The 15,289-nt window shown below is 36.2% G+C and overlaps 1 long non-coding RNA gene across 1 annotated transcript; it reads left to right on the top strand.

Moving 5' to 3' along the window:
- Positions 1–3,254: 3,254 nt before the first annotated feature.
- LOC116587738 lies at positions 3,255–8,964 on the top strand. Its single transcript, XR_004284615.1, has 3 exons — positions 3,255–3,441; positions 5,559–5,704; positions 7,352–8,964. It is a non-coding gene; the product is annotated as an uncharacterized LOC116587738 (long non-coding RNA).
- Positions 8,965–15,289: the final 6,325 nt, after the last annotated feature.

Here is a 15,289-nt window from a genome sequence, read left to right as displayed (position 1 = left end):
TAGAGCCCTTGGAATCAAATTTCTATTCTTAATTTCTGTATACGACCATTATGAGAGCAAAAGGCAAATATATTTCTTTATTATCAAAATTAGATGTAGACATTTCCTACTTTTCAGAATGTACTCTTTTCTATGTGTTTATACTTACAGAACATACACTCTTGTAATGGAATATACACTTTTGACACATATTTCAAATAACAAAACTGAAAGGGTAGGAATGCTTATCTTCCAGGATAGACCGTGGAGAACAGAATGATGGGACAGTTGTCAGGGGAGGAAAGTAATGGTGGTGATGATGGAAAAACACCTCGAAGGGAGGCTGCATCAGGCACTATTCCCACATGTTTCACATTATGGCTCCATGTGTGAGTGCCAGGCTGCTCACCACTCTACCGTGGGAAGTGTGAATCTGAGCACCACTGAAAGGGAAATTTTTTTCCCAGTGTCTCCCAATTACCAAAACACCTGCACAACAAAATGCCCCTTATTTAAAAAACAGTATCTGAATGTGCTCTTAATTCTCAGGTTCACAGAACTTGTCAGCCTGATATATTGTACCCTAAGAAATCTTACATAAATAATGTAACTATTAAAAACAATTTTAAAGATTATAATGTAGATTATTGGAGGGGAGTACAAATACATGAATAAGTGTTCAATTCATTCATTTTCCTTACAATTTTATTATTTCATTTGCTGAATACATTGGACATGGAAAATACAATGACATAGAAATGGTACATGAAGCTATTACATATATGCAAATTTAAACATATAGAATGTATAATCAGGAATACAGATAAAAGTTACCAGGAAAAAAGAAGTTATTTGTAACAAAAACAGATAGGTAGATACATGGGTGGATGCATGGTTGGATGGATGGATGGATGCATGGATTAATAGGTAGATGGTAAGTAAACTAAAATATTTGTCATTTAAAGTTTTCTTTCACTTGTTTTAAGTTCTAATAGACAAATGTAGAGATAATTTTCTTGGCATGTAATCAAACTTGTCAAATTAAAAACTTTGTTACCCCTACAGCATGAGGGATGAGATCATGCATGCTGGTTTACATTGATTAGACCCAATGGCTAGAGCTGGTAGGCAGGTTGATCCCAACCATACTGAGTAGCAGTTACTTACTAGGGGAGACCTGGCTTCCCAAAGGAAATTATGAATAGTATTAAAACAAGCAAACAAACAAAAAACAAACAGAAAACCAGAAGGGAAGAAAGAACGGCTGCTGGGTAAGCAACCAGTAAATGTACATAAAAGAATATGCTCTTATCACTGTCTGGACAAGAAATGACAAGAACTTGAATTTCTATATGAGAAATAGAAATAAGGAGCCGTAGAAAGTTTTGAAAGTATCCACTATTGACCTTTACATGTGTGAAAAAGAGAGAAATGAAGACTGCCTCCAAATTTTGTGGTTTGGGTACATTGGAACTTGATAGTGGCATAATGGAAGGTAGGAGAAACAGAATGAGGACTAAGTTTAGAAAAGGGAGAAAAAGATAAGATTATGACTTGTTCGGAATATGTTGAGTTTAAGGGGCTTGTGTATGTCCAAATTGACAAGATTAAAAAAATTTAATAGATGGAAGTGGAGTTTTACATACAGATCTTAACTGAAGACAAAGACATAGATAAAAGTATAAATTACAGGTAATTTAAGTAAAGTAATAAATGAGAATAACAGGAGTAGATTTGATGAGAGAAAGAGAAATGGGCTAAATACAGGATCCTGATGATGTTAAAATTAAAAGATTGATTGAATAAGATTAAAAAGTAGCACTGGAGACTGAGAAAGCAGTATATTTAAAGCAGAATCAAAAAAGTGTGTGGGATTTTAATGTGATGGGAGTGAGAATGTCAGGAAGAAGAGAGTAGTCATCTACATATTATATAATTTTATATAATAGTTATTATTAAAATAAGCATGCTTAGAGTAGAAGTGGATTCTTTTAGACAGAATGATAAGGGAAGACCCCTCAGAGGAGGTGACAATTGACCTGAGACTTACTTTTAAAAAGTAGAAAGATTCAAATTTTGAGGGTGGATTTTTTTCAGGCAATAACAATAACAAGTGAGGTGAGCTTGAAAAAAGTTAAAAAAAAAAAAAAAAAAAAAAAAGGCAAGAAGACCAGTATGGCTAGAACATGGCGTAATAGAAAGATAGGCACAGGGCACCTGGGTGGCTCAGTTGGTTAAGTGACTGCCTTTGGCTCAGGTCTTGATCCTGAAGTCCTGGGATTGAGTCCCACATCAGGCTCCCTGCTTAACAGGGAGTCTTCTTCTCCCACTGACCTCTCTCTCTCTCTCTCTCTCTCATTCTCTCTCTTTATATCTCTCTCTCAAATAATAGATACATAAAATCTTAAAAAAAAAAGATAGGCACAGATCAAAGGAAGGAAGAATTTACAGACTATAGAATTTAGACATAGAATTTTTTTTTTAAAGATTTATCTGAGAGAGGGAGATTGAAAGAATGAGTGGGAAGAGGGACAAAAAGAGAAGCAGAGTCCCTGCAGAGCAGGGAGACTGATGTGGGACTCAATCCCAGGACCCTGGGATCATGACCTGAGCTGAAGGCAGATGCTTAACCTACTGAGCCACCCAGGTGCTCTAGATAGTGGATTTTATTCTAGGTGTGATGTGGCATTGCTGAAAGTCTTTGAGGAGAAGAGTAGCATGATTTGATTTATATTTCCAAAAGAATTTACTGGTTCTTACTTGGAAGAACATCTACAGAGGGAGAAAGAAGAAGGACGGAGATTAATTAGCTATATATTACAGAAATCCAGATGAGGATGATGGTGGGATGACCCCAGATTTTGTGGTAAAATAGTGAGAAGTGTTCCCATTCCCACTCCATCTTGAAGGTGGAAGAGTTAAAAGACTTGCTTATGCAGAGTGGAGAGGAAGGGATGAGTCAAGATGACTTACAGGTGCTAGCCTACATGTGAACACTGAGACAAGAGCCAGTTGAAAGCAGGGAGGGGTGGGCATTTCTGCTTTGGCCCAGGTTAATTTTCTGTTTCATAAACAATTAAATGCAGCTATTGAGCAGACCATGTGATAATGAAAATGTGGAGGTGAGGAGAGAATTTAGAGCTAGAAATAAAGGCAGGCCTGAACGAGGTAATGTGATGAGGAAAGAAAAGAGATGCACAATTGAGGTTTATAGAATCCATGTTCAGAGTTTCGACAGATAAGAAAGATCCCAAAAAGGAGGCAGGGAAGTCATCTTTGTGGTAGGAGGAAAACTTTGCGGGTGTGTTGTCCTAGTGGCCAAGCAAAGACAGTGATTCAAGCAGCACGGAGCGTCTGTTTTAAATGCCGTTTTAAATGCTGCCAAGAGCTCAAAAAAGAGGACTAAGAAAGAATCATTCAAGCTTAAAAATTCAGTGAGAAAATTTCAGTGGCTTGTTGGAGGTAAGATATTGGATGATGAAGATTATGAACGAGTGGAACTTAAGGAATTAGAGAGAACAGATATAAAAAATCTTTTTTTTTTTCTTTTAATAACGTTTTTCTATAAATGAGAGCTCAAAAATGGGAAAGATAGTTTAAAAAGGCTCTGAGGTCAAAGGAATGTCTGTATTGTTTTGCTTTGTTTTGTTTTTAAGAGATAGTAGAACATGCTTACATGCTAAGTCTCTTAATGAGAAGATTAACTTAATGATGCTATTTCAGAGTGCCAGAGTGCGGGCATGGACCAGAAGGGAGACGTCAGACACAAGTGGAGAAGTGAGCTCAGTTGTTGGCTTTGTTGTTGGAACTATTCACCCACTTGTGGAGGAAAGAAAATAAAGCATGGACACAAATTGAGATAGACTGGTAGATCTGTTGATCAGGAGATGATTAAATTATCTCTCGCTTATTTCTGTTTTTACCAGGGAAGCATGAATCAAGCTATTAATCTAGAGTAAGGAATTTATTTGAAAGAAAACAGATTTGGTTATCTGTAGAAAATAATGGCATTGAAGTCTTTTCTACTGGTTTATCCCTGGCCAGAATTATTGTTAGTGATATAGTTGGATAAGATGCCAAAACCAGAGTTAGTAATATGACTGAACTGGGACAAATTAAAAAGAATGTAATATAGTTAACATTAAAGGTCTTCTTATTTCTCTTGACAAGATGTTCCTTGTTCTCTTTTTATGTTTCCTCATATCTGTATGCTCCCGCACAACACCCCCCCCCCCCCCCGCCGGATAATGTTCAGTAGAGCATTAGCAGAAAAAAATGTAAGATATTATAAAGGTCAAATCACCTTATTTTCATGAGAAATTTTTAGAGAACTGTTTGTTTGGAGAGATGACTCTCTGCTCAGCAGGGAGCCTGCTTCCCTCTCTCTGTCTGCCTTTCTACTTGTGATCTCTCTCTCTCTCTGTCAAATAAATAAAATCTTAAAAAAAAAAAAATGGGTAGGGGCACCTGGGTGGCTCAGTGGGTTAAAGCCTATGCCTTTGGCTCTGGTCATGATCTCAGGGTCCAGGGACTGAGCCCCGCATCGGGCAATTCTGCTCGGCGGGGAGCCTGCTTTTCCCTCTCTCTCTGTCTGCCTCTCTGCCTACTTACGATCTCTCTCTGTCAAATAAATAAATAAAATCTTTTTAAAAAATGGGTAATTGGAAGTTGTTTGTAAACCTATCCAGTTATAGATCTTCAATAAGGAAAAGGAAAGAGTAGTAAAGGCTCTCCCATGATTAAATCACCTGATTGTGAAAAGTCTGGATGTACTTTATTGTTAGTATATCTTGTTCACTACACAATTCCTTCTTGATTAGCTCCCCTAGGAAATTACAGCTTTAGCAATTGCTCATGCAGTTTCCGTAGATTTGTACCATAACATTTTGACTCTTCAAATATTTTACCTTTGAAGATGTTGCATTTAACTCAATGGATGTTTTAAAAAATTAAATCTGAGAATTCTGATAAATGTAAGGAAAGTGGCAGTGTCCCCACTCTTGGTACAACACAAGCTGTTTGCTTCTCAGTCTTTGGAGACACATTTGCATTCCTTGAACAATGTCTTGGAAACGCAGATGACAAATTTTTTTGCATGTAATTTTTACATTCTATGGACAGGAATGTATGTTAACATATTTCCAAGGTTTTTAAACAGATACAAATTTAATGGAAAGGAGTTTGCCACTATCATTTAGTTTGGCACCAGTAGTTATATTAAAGCTTTTGAACATTCAGATCTTTCCTGAAGAGCAAGAAAAAGAGCTCTTGTTTCTCTGCTGAAGTGCTTTTCAGTGAGAGGACATAACCACGAATAACTGCTCACAAGATGTCTCCAGTTTCCAACTCCTACTAGAATGTACATAGCACCTGTAGCACAGTACATTCACAGTCAAAGTTTGACATGCGAGAAATAAATGATGACCCTCTTGTCAACCAATGGATTTTTTTTAAACATTTTTTTTTCCTTTTTCTATGGTCCTCTAACAGTATTGTGGTATTTTGTTTTTAAGTATATCTTCTGCTGAGGAATTAATGTTATGCTTGAATCTTTTAATTTGTTTATACCTATACTACAGAAGAGCCAAGAGTGCATCTGCACCCAGATATTGGCATCTAAGGAGAAAAGGATGCCCATTTCCTACTTAGGCTTTTTGTTGGAAGATTTCTTTTCTTGCTGGTGGAAGGTTTCCTCCTCCTTGGAAGGTTTTTAGAGCACAAAGAGGTAAGTAAAGCTACCTGTGTCTGAATTTATGTCCATTTTCTCTTAAAAGAAAATAGTATAGTATTATGACAGGTTGAGACTTTCTGAAGAACCATGATAATGATGGCATTTCTAAATCCACACACATTCTTTTCTCCCACTTGTTCTTTTGTTGGTCGTCTATTTACAGGGTAGTGATGAGGGTCTGTAAGCTAGATTGCAGAATGTTAGAGTGAAGAGACTATGAAAAACTGGAGGTAGAGAGTACGTACAAGTCTTTCGAGAGGCCTGTCAGTAAAGAAAGGGGACTATGAAGTTTGGGGGTAAATGAGACAGGTTTGAGGTCCTCATAATTCCGTGACCAATGGCCTTCTGTCTATGACTCTACCACTTTAACTGCATGGCTAATTTTTTTTTTTCCTAACAGCTCACTAGAATTCAAACTACTTTCTTCCCACCCTTTTTTTAAATACGAAAGATATTTGACCACATTTATCTGAAAAGACAATAGTTAAGAGGAAGGGGATGATAATATGTGACAGAGATAAAATAAATGATAGAGCAAAATACTTTCAAAGGCAGAAGGTAGATAGATCCAAGGTCCAGGAAAGGGGAAAAAGTTCTTTCCTGTTGTAACAAGAAGGAAAATGGAAGGAAAAAAAAAAGTATCAGAATCTGTAAGTTTGTAAGTTTTTTAAGGGTATTAAGAACTTCCATATAACCATGAGAGACTGTGGACTCTGGGAAACAAACTGCAGGTTTTGGAGGGGAGGTGGGTGAATTGGTTGGGTGAGGCTGGTGGTAGATATTATGGAGGCACATATTGCATGGAGCATTGGTTGTGGTGCATAAGCAATGAATTTTGGAACACTGAAAAGAAATAAAATAAAATAAAATGAAAAAGAAATCCATATGATAGGTCTTTTTCTTTGCTAAGGCATGAGCAAGATAATCTGCTGAAAGTGAGAAGAAGGAGGTGGTCTCCAGAGATTTGAAACTCTCATAGAAGGCTTGAAATAGTTAGTTTGGAGAATGCAAAAGTGAGCTAAGGAAACATTAAGATTATCAGGAATGTTTGAATAACATACATTTGTATAAAATATTGAGGTATTAAGTTGCCAAAATAGGAAGTTTAGAAAATAGAATACATGAAATTTAAACATTCAGAGATAGAACATTTCTAATAATGATAAGATCAAGGATGTGGCCCTAGCCAGGAATAACTGAAGTAGAAGAAAAGTCATTAGGTATGAACAGATAAAGGAAATGACTGATGGACTTTTTTGGAAAGCTTATTTACACCGACTTTGAAATTACAGTTGGCATAGCTTTTTCAGTATGTCCAACCATATTAATGATTTAATTGCATGGTAAAAAACTTCAAAAATGGACCCAGTGATTCCCACTCCTGGGATTCCTTTAGTCTTCCTTTGTGTGGTCCCCCTCCATATTTAATGGAGTGGAAATGTTGTAGCCACTACAATACTGTGGAAATGAAATAAATTATATACAAGTCTCTCAAGAGATTAACAGGAAAGAAAACCAAAATCTTAGATAATAAGTGAAAATAGCTTGAGATCCATATTCTGAGAATATGACTCATGAGGCTAGGCCATAAAAGATGCTTTGTTCTCACGTGTTTTTTTTTTTTTTTTTTTTCCCTCTTAGATTACTATTCTGAAGGAAGCTGTCATCTTATGAGGACACTCAGGGAGTCCTGTGGAGATACAGACATGAAAACTAACTGGATCTTCTACCAATATCATCTCCAACTTTCCTTTCATGAGATTGAGCCAACATAGAAGGGGATTCTGTGATACAAGCTATCAACAGAATGCCATGTGTTAGTTACCAATTCCTGGGGAGGGCCCTAAACCCTTCTGCCCGCTGAGTCTTGGTATTGGAGTCACCAAGGAAAATACAACTCAGTCAAGTACTGGATGGAACAATACTTTAATTACATAGAGAAAAGATAGAGTAACATGACTTCATGTTGCAGTGGAAGCATGCTTTGTGCAGAGATGAAAAAGTACTCATTACGCATGAAACCAGGAAAGATTTTCCCACACCAAGTGATAAACCCAACACAGGGTATATGGGCTCTTTATCTCTTGGGTGTTCAGGACCAAGGCCCATTCTTTATGCATCTGAGTGTGACTTGGAAAACACTGCATGTACAAGAGTACTTGCCTAACAACAGCCAAATCTTGAGATGATTGCGGTGTTGGCCAAAGTTTTGACTGCAGCGTCATCAGAAACCCTACACTGGAGCCTAGCTAAGCTATTGCTGGATTCCTGACCCACAGTAACTGTGTGATATGATACATGTTTATTGTTAGTTTAAGCCACTAAATTGTAAAATAATCTATCATTCAGTGATACACAACCATAAAATTTTGATTGGTTAGTGGATGAGAAACAAGATGATGGATTAAGGACATTTAAAATCCCATGGATAACTATCACTTTCTAGGATTTAGAAAAAATTCTGTCTCGGGGGCTGAGATGAAGAGGATTTTCATGTCATGAAAACTAAGTGTTTTGTGATTCTATAAATCTGAAACAATGGCCAAGAAAGACACTTTGTTACAACTGCTTGAATTTTTCAGAGCTTGAAATGATTATGCGGCTATGATCTGTGATAGAGAATCAGGGACCTATGATTGTCACTTCTGAGTTAGAGTTGACAAAATTTATTTCTTCAGAAGTTTACTGGATAGGGCATATTGGGTTCATCATTATTAAAAGGTGAGATAATTTTCTGCTTATTTGTGGGTCATTTGGGGATGACTTAGATTTATTTAAAGAAATATTAGTCTAGTTTTACATCTTGATTACTTAATTATTTTTAAAAATATCTTTGTACTTACCAATCTTCTAGCAAGGAAAGTTAGAATGTAAACTACTGTCAGAGATATTAACTTTGAAGTAATGCCCAATCAGATTTTTAAAAATTCTATGTAAGAAAAAAATTATTTATGCATGGTCATCTGAAGATTTCCTCAAATTAGTATTTCCATTTATACCTTAAGAGTCTAGGGGACAAAAAAAGAGCAAATTAAATCCAATATAGATGAAAGAAAATAATAAAGATCTGTGAAAATCAGTAAGTAGAGAATGGAAATAAAAAGAAATCAATAAAACCAAAAGCTAGATCTTTGAGAAAGTAATTAAAATTGGTAACATCTATCCAGGCTGATGAAGATAAAGATGGAAGAAGAGGGCGCCTGGGTGGCTCAGTGGGTTAAGCCGCTGCCTTCGGCTCAGGTCATGATCTCGGGGTCATGAGATAGAGTCCCGCATCCGGCTCTCTGCTCAGCAGGGAGCCTGCTTCCCTCTCTCTCTCTCTCTCTGCCTGCCTCTCTGCCTACCTGTGATCTCTCTCTGTCAAATAAATAAATAAAATCTTTAAAAAAAAATATGGAAGAAGAAACAAATTACCCAAGAAACATGAGAGATGATTTTATGATAAAATCAACAGATTTTTATAAGGATAATAAAGGAATATTATGAATAATTTTGGAGGATAATTCAAATAACTTGGATGAAGTGGATAAATTCCTTGAAAGACAATACTAACAAAGCTTTCTCAACAAGAAACAGGTAAGGTATATTGCCTTTTCATCTATTAAATACACTGAATCCAAGGATTGAAGCCTTCCCACAAAGACAACTCTAGGTCTTTATGGCATTATCCGTGTATTCTACCGAACATGTAAGGAAGAAATAATACCCACTCTATATAAATTATTACAGAAATTAAAAAAATATATTAGACATTAGGGAAGTAACCAATTACAACCAGAATGTGATACCACTTGCTATTGAATGACTGTGTGCCTCCCAAATTCATGTGTTGAAAACTTAAATATTCAATGTGATACTATCTGGAGGCAGGACATTTGGGAGGTAATAAGGTCCTGAGGGTGAAGCCATCAAGATGTGATTAGTGATCCTATAAGAAGTGCCACCAGAGAGTTAATCTTTCTGGTGGCTTTATGAAGATACAGCAAGTTGGTGGCCATCTGCAAATCAGGAAGAGAATTTTCACTAGGAACCAAACTGTTCCACTCTTTGAGACTGTAACTTTCTGGCCTCCAAAATTGTGAGGAAATAAATATTTGTTGTTTAATGGGGTGCCTGGGTGGCACAGTCAGTTAAGCACCCCTTAGTTTCTGCTCAGGTCATGATTTCAGGGTCATGATAATGAGCTGGATTTGGGCTCAATGCTCAGCACAGAGCTGCTTAAGTTTCTTTCTTCCTCTCCAATGGCCCCTTCCCCCCATGCATACATGCTCTTTCTTTCTATTTCTCTCTAAAATAAATAAATTTTAAGTAAGTAAGTAAATAAATAAATATTTTTAAGATTTCATTTCTTTATATGTCAGAGAGAGTGAGCGAGAGAGAGAGCGAGCATGTGCTTACAAGCTGGGGAAACAATAGGCAGAGGGAGAAGCAGGCTCCCAGCTGAGCAAGGAGCCCCATGATGAACTCCTGGACCCTGGGATCATGACCTGAGCTGAAGGCAGACACTTAACTGACTGAGCCACCCAGGCATCCTTTTTTTAAAAAATTGTATTTATTTATTAAATATTTATTGTTTAAGGTACTCAGTCTATGCTTTTGGTTTTATTAGTGTAAATTAACTAAGATGCTACTACAACAAAATAGAATGGCTAAAATTAGAAACATTGAACATAAGAAACATTAGTGAGGACAGGAAACTTACTTTTGATTGATATTTGAAAAGTCACAACTTTGGAAAACAGTTTGGCAGAGTTTCTTAAAAATATTGTACATACACTTACATGATTCAGACATTGCACTCCTAGGTATTTACCAAAAAGAAATGAAAACATATATGCATACAAAGACTTCGCACAAATGTTTAAAGCAGCTATATTTGTAATAATCCAAAACTGGAAAAAAATCTTAAAAAGGTTAATGTTAAAGAAACTGTGGTGTATCTATATAAAAGAATACTCAACAATATAAATAAAGAAGCTCTCAATATACTACCACATTATCATAGTGAGTTAAAGAAGATAGACAAATAATGCATACTGTATGATTTCATTTAGATAAAATTTTAGAAAATGAAAAACTAATTTATCTCTCAGAAAGCACATCAGTGTTTGCCTGGGGTAGGATAGGGCACATTAAAGGGCAGGGTTGAGAGATTACAAAGGGGCTTGTGGAAACTTCTACGTGATAGACATGCTCATTATTTTGGTTAGAAAGAAGGCTTAACATATGTATAGGGCAGCTGCTATTCTTTTTATGTAAAGTGACCCAAAATTGTTCAGAGCTACCATATTCTGTGGTGGGCCATTGACAACCTCATTTTCCCATCTGGGATCAGAAAACAACAATAGTTAAATTTATCTAAATGGCAAATGACTTAATTGTTAATGTTAAATTTTGATCTGTTCTCACTAATATAAATTTTAAAAATCATATTTTAATGTTGTTTTATAAAATAGTGAATTTTTTGACTTAAAAATTAACTATAAAATTATGAATTATGTGTTTGAACAGAACAATTTGATTATCCTGGAAATGGCTTAAAATTGTGAAAAACTTGTTAAATGAGTAAGTCTGAAGTCTGATTCGCCCAGTGAGAATGATTCTTTAATAGCTATTCAGTGATAATCACGTTCAAAATAATACATTAATGGAATAGTGAGTATTATTATAATAATTTAGTATTCATCAGGAATGAAAAATGGAATAATTTTATGCTTAGAAATCTATAATAATTCAATGATTATAGCATACTGACTTTCTATAAATACAACATATCAGAAAGTGCCAATAGAATTATTTGTTAACACGAAAACTGATAAAAAGGTAATTGGAAATGCTTTTCATTAGAGATATATAATGAGTTTTATCCATCCTGTGAATGTTTCTGTGGTTTTATTTTTTTAGGCACTGAAAAAAATGTGCATTTGGTTATTTTAATTCATTTAACATGTCAGAAAGGAATATTGTCTAATTCCTTTCAAAATTATGTTTAACACTCTGACCTAATGCATTGTGTGCTTTAGGACAATTCAGCTGTCAACAAGACATTTAAAAAATTAAAAGTAACATATGCAATCCAAAGGTAAAAACATCTACCTTCCTCTGACTATAAAATAAGAAGTAATGCTAATTCTTTAAGATTGTTATAATATGATCTATTATCATTTAACTAAGAAATATGTGTAAAGCATTTTATGAAAAAAATAAAGATTCTATATGAAGAAATATTTCTTAGTAAAAGTCCTTCTGTCTTAGAATCAATTACAAAGATAGTTTCTGATAAACTCAGGGCTACTTTAAGGGTTGATTATCCACTGTTTATCCAAAAAGTCAGTGTTTTAATAATCAAACTCATTGTTTTTAAACAGTCTCTCTAGCACCTTCTCATTTGAACTCATCTATTTCTGTTAATAATATTAATTGTCTTCCAGAAACATAGTCTCCAAACACAGTGCTCTGCTCCTTTGGGTTTATCTTCTGTGTCCTGTGGTAGTACCATAGCTGAGCTGAGCTGTTTCCCTTACTTTGAGGGAAACATATTCATATTCAGCCAACTGTATCAGTCCTACTGCTCCAGGCCCCTGCTGGCCATATGACTCCCCAGCTTAAAGCCATTTAAATGAGGATTCTAATATCGACAAGACTTTGTCCAAAATTCTTCCTGAGATTAAAGCTTTCTGAGATCCTTTGTACAATTATCTTCCCTCCCCTGACAAAATTATCAGTGTGTCTGGTCATTTCTTCCCCTCCCCCGCCAATGCTTTTAGGCCGTCCAGCCTGAAGTTATAGTTCCAGGCTGAATAATAAGGTTCTTCTACATGAAACCACTCTCTCAAGACTGGGATAGTGTCTTTTAGCAATTTTGTGAAGACTTCAGGATACCAATACAGCAGAATACCCTTTATCGTGTCACATGGCTCCAATTTCAGTGAATGCATGACGTGACTCCCAAAAGACAATTAGAAGATCAAACCAGGACTACCAACATCTTAGCTTTAGAGAACATTCTCATAGTTTCCTTGCCCAATCCACCTCAGTTCCATATTATCCAATTATTCCTAATAATATTATGTATATGATAAACCTAAAGTTTTATTAGAGCTTACTAAGTGTTAGACACTGCCCTTACTATTGCATACATTATTTTATTTAATGCTCCTTAATCTTTAAGTGAATTTCAATGTTTGACTTTAAAGAAATTGTGGTTTAGGGACACCTGGTGGCTCAGTCCATTAAGTATCTGCCTTCAGCTCAGGTCATGATCATGGGGTCCTGGGATCCAGCCTTCTGTTGGGCTCCCTGCTCAGCAATGAGTTGGCTTCTCCCACTCCCTTTGCCTCTTCCCCTGTTCATTTGCTCTTTCTCTCTCAAATAAATAAATGAAATTTTTAGAACAAAAAAAATAAAGAAATCATGGTTTAGAAACTTTAAGCAACATGTTTAAGATAATGATGGGGCCAAGAGAGGAACTCTGTGTCAAGTTCCAAGCCATCTCTCCTTCATATTCTGTCTCTATATATTTCCATCTTATCATTCAATTTATTCCAAAATGTATGAGGGAATATGTTGGAAAATATACAGCAATATTGCTACTACCATAACAATTCCAACAAAACTCTGGCTAATGGTTGGGTACCATCTGTCTCTCCAGAAAAGTTCTTCCAAAAATTACATTTTATTTAAGCATATAAGATAACAAAGAACAGGAATGTTCTCATCATAATAATTTCTCACTTTCCGTATTGTTTCACACTCCCTCTGATTGTATAAGCATTGGTATGGTTGTGCATTTTCCCTTAGAGGCTATGAGTCATCTGAGTATTCAAACATAGATTTGAAAACAAGACTGCATGCTTTTTATTATCTGTTAAAGAAGGACCTTTAGTTGTGAAATGGATATATAAATTCTTCTTAAGCACCAATTGGGAGAAATAGTGTAAATCTTCCTTAAGTGAGGGGTAATTTTGTTGTCTTTCTTCATCATCTTCCTTCACTCCATTTCTTCTTTATCTTTTACATGGCCACCACTATAAGCTTTAATTCTTGTTGTCAGGTATGTAAATTAGTTTGCTACCTCTTAATTGGTCTTCCTTCTTTAGTCTTCCTTCAGTATTTTGTATGCATGACACTAGCCAAAACTTTTTAAACAATTTATCATGACACCCACTCTCCCCAAATTTGCATGAGTCCTTGTTATCTTTTCCTGGGGGATAAAGGACATTTAACATTTATTTTTCTATCCAAACTGACAAAACGCAGAAGAATTCCCATGCTTGTCCTTGGGCATATATTTTTAAATGAACAAATGAATAAGTAAATGAGTGAATGAGGCATCTTATGTAGTGGAAGCTTTATATAACAAGTGCATGTGATATTTAATTGATTTCTTGTGTTTCAAATACTATTATGACGTATATGAGGGCATCAACCCAAATATTCCTAGTGGATGAAATCTGAATTTGTTATGTATCTTCATGACATCTGAACCCTGTCGTGAGCACACCTGTGGAGGAGTGAAGCTGTGTCCACATGTCTTTGATAACAGTGCCTTTTAAATGTGGAGCCTAACCTCCTCCCCTTACGAGTGGGTTGGATTTAGTGATTTACTTCTATTCTGATAAACAGAATATGGTGAAAGAGACAGTGGATACTGTCTTAGAGTAGATCTCTCTCTTGGTTCATTCACTCTGGAAAAGTTCAGGAGTCATGTAAGGAGAACTCTTCAGCAAGTCTATGGGAAGGACCATGAGGTGGGAAAAATCAGGTGTCATGTAAGGAGGACTCTTAAGCAAGTCTATGGGGAGGACCATGAGGTGGGCAATTAAGGTCTCCAGGCAGTAAGTAGCCTATCAGGGATTCCGTCCATCTGACCACATCCCTGTGCCAGAGTTCGGAAAGAGATCTTCCAGCCTTTATCAAGCCTTCGAATGGCTGCAATCCCAACCAACAGCTTCACTGCAATTTCACGAGAGATCCCAAACCAGAACCATCCAGCCACGCTGCTTTTGTTTTTTCAACCCATGGGAGTAATAAGAAAAGAAGTGCTTATTGTTCGTTACATTTTGGAGTGATTTGTCCTATAATAATAAACAAAACAACAGTGGCGCAAATTTTATTTTGAAATGGGTTTAGAGGGGTATATAAGGAATTAGTAAAAAGTCACTGATTTTGTATCTTCTCTCTCTTTTTATCATTATTTTTTACATGAAAAAATTAGTAGCCATTATGTCAAGAACATAGCAGTACTTACCATAGCGTGTTTGGGTTGCGAAGTTAGAAAATACAGCTCAGGGTGCTGGGGAGAGATGATATCAGCATCATGGTGGCATGAGTTGTTCCTTTTTACTTTTCCCTTTGATTTACAATTAATCAAACATCCATTATGGGGTAAAAAAGGACTTCTGCACAATGTACCAGAACACACCCGAGATCCATCTATCTGTACATCTGAAAGTGTCTGGATTGGACAGCTAAGGAGGTGGCAGAGTGAGGGAAGTGGTGGTTGAGCAGGAGGCAGAGGCAATGATGGCAGAAAAGGTCCTGGGTGGGTCAGGTAACAAGCCTGCGTGACTTTTCTGG

The sequence above is a fragment of the Mustela erminea genome, chromosome 4 (genome assembly GCF_009829155.1).
Source record: "Mustela erminea isolate mMusErm1 chromosome 4, mMusErm1.Pri, whole genome shotgun sequence".
NCBI classification, from domain to species: Eukaryota; Metazoa; Chordata; class Mammalia; order Carnivora; family Mustelidae; genus Mustela; species Mustela erminea.
Note: the sequence above shows the minus strand (reverse complement) of the source record. Positions and strands in the feature narration are given on the sequence as shown.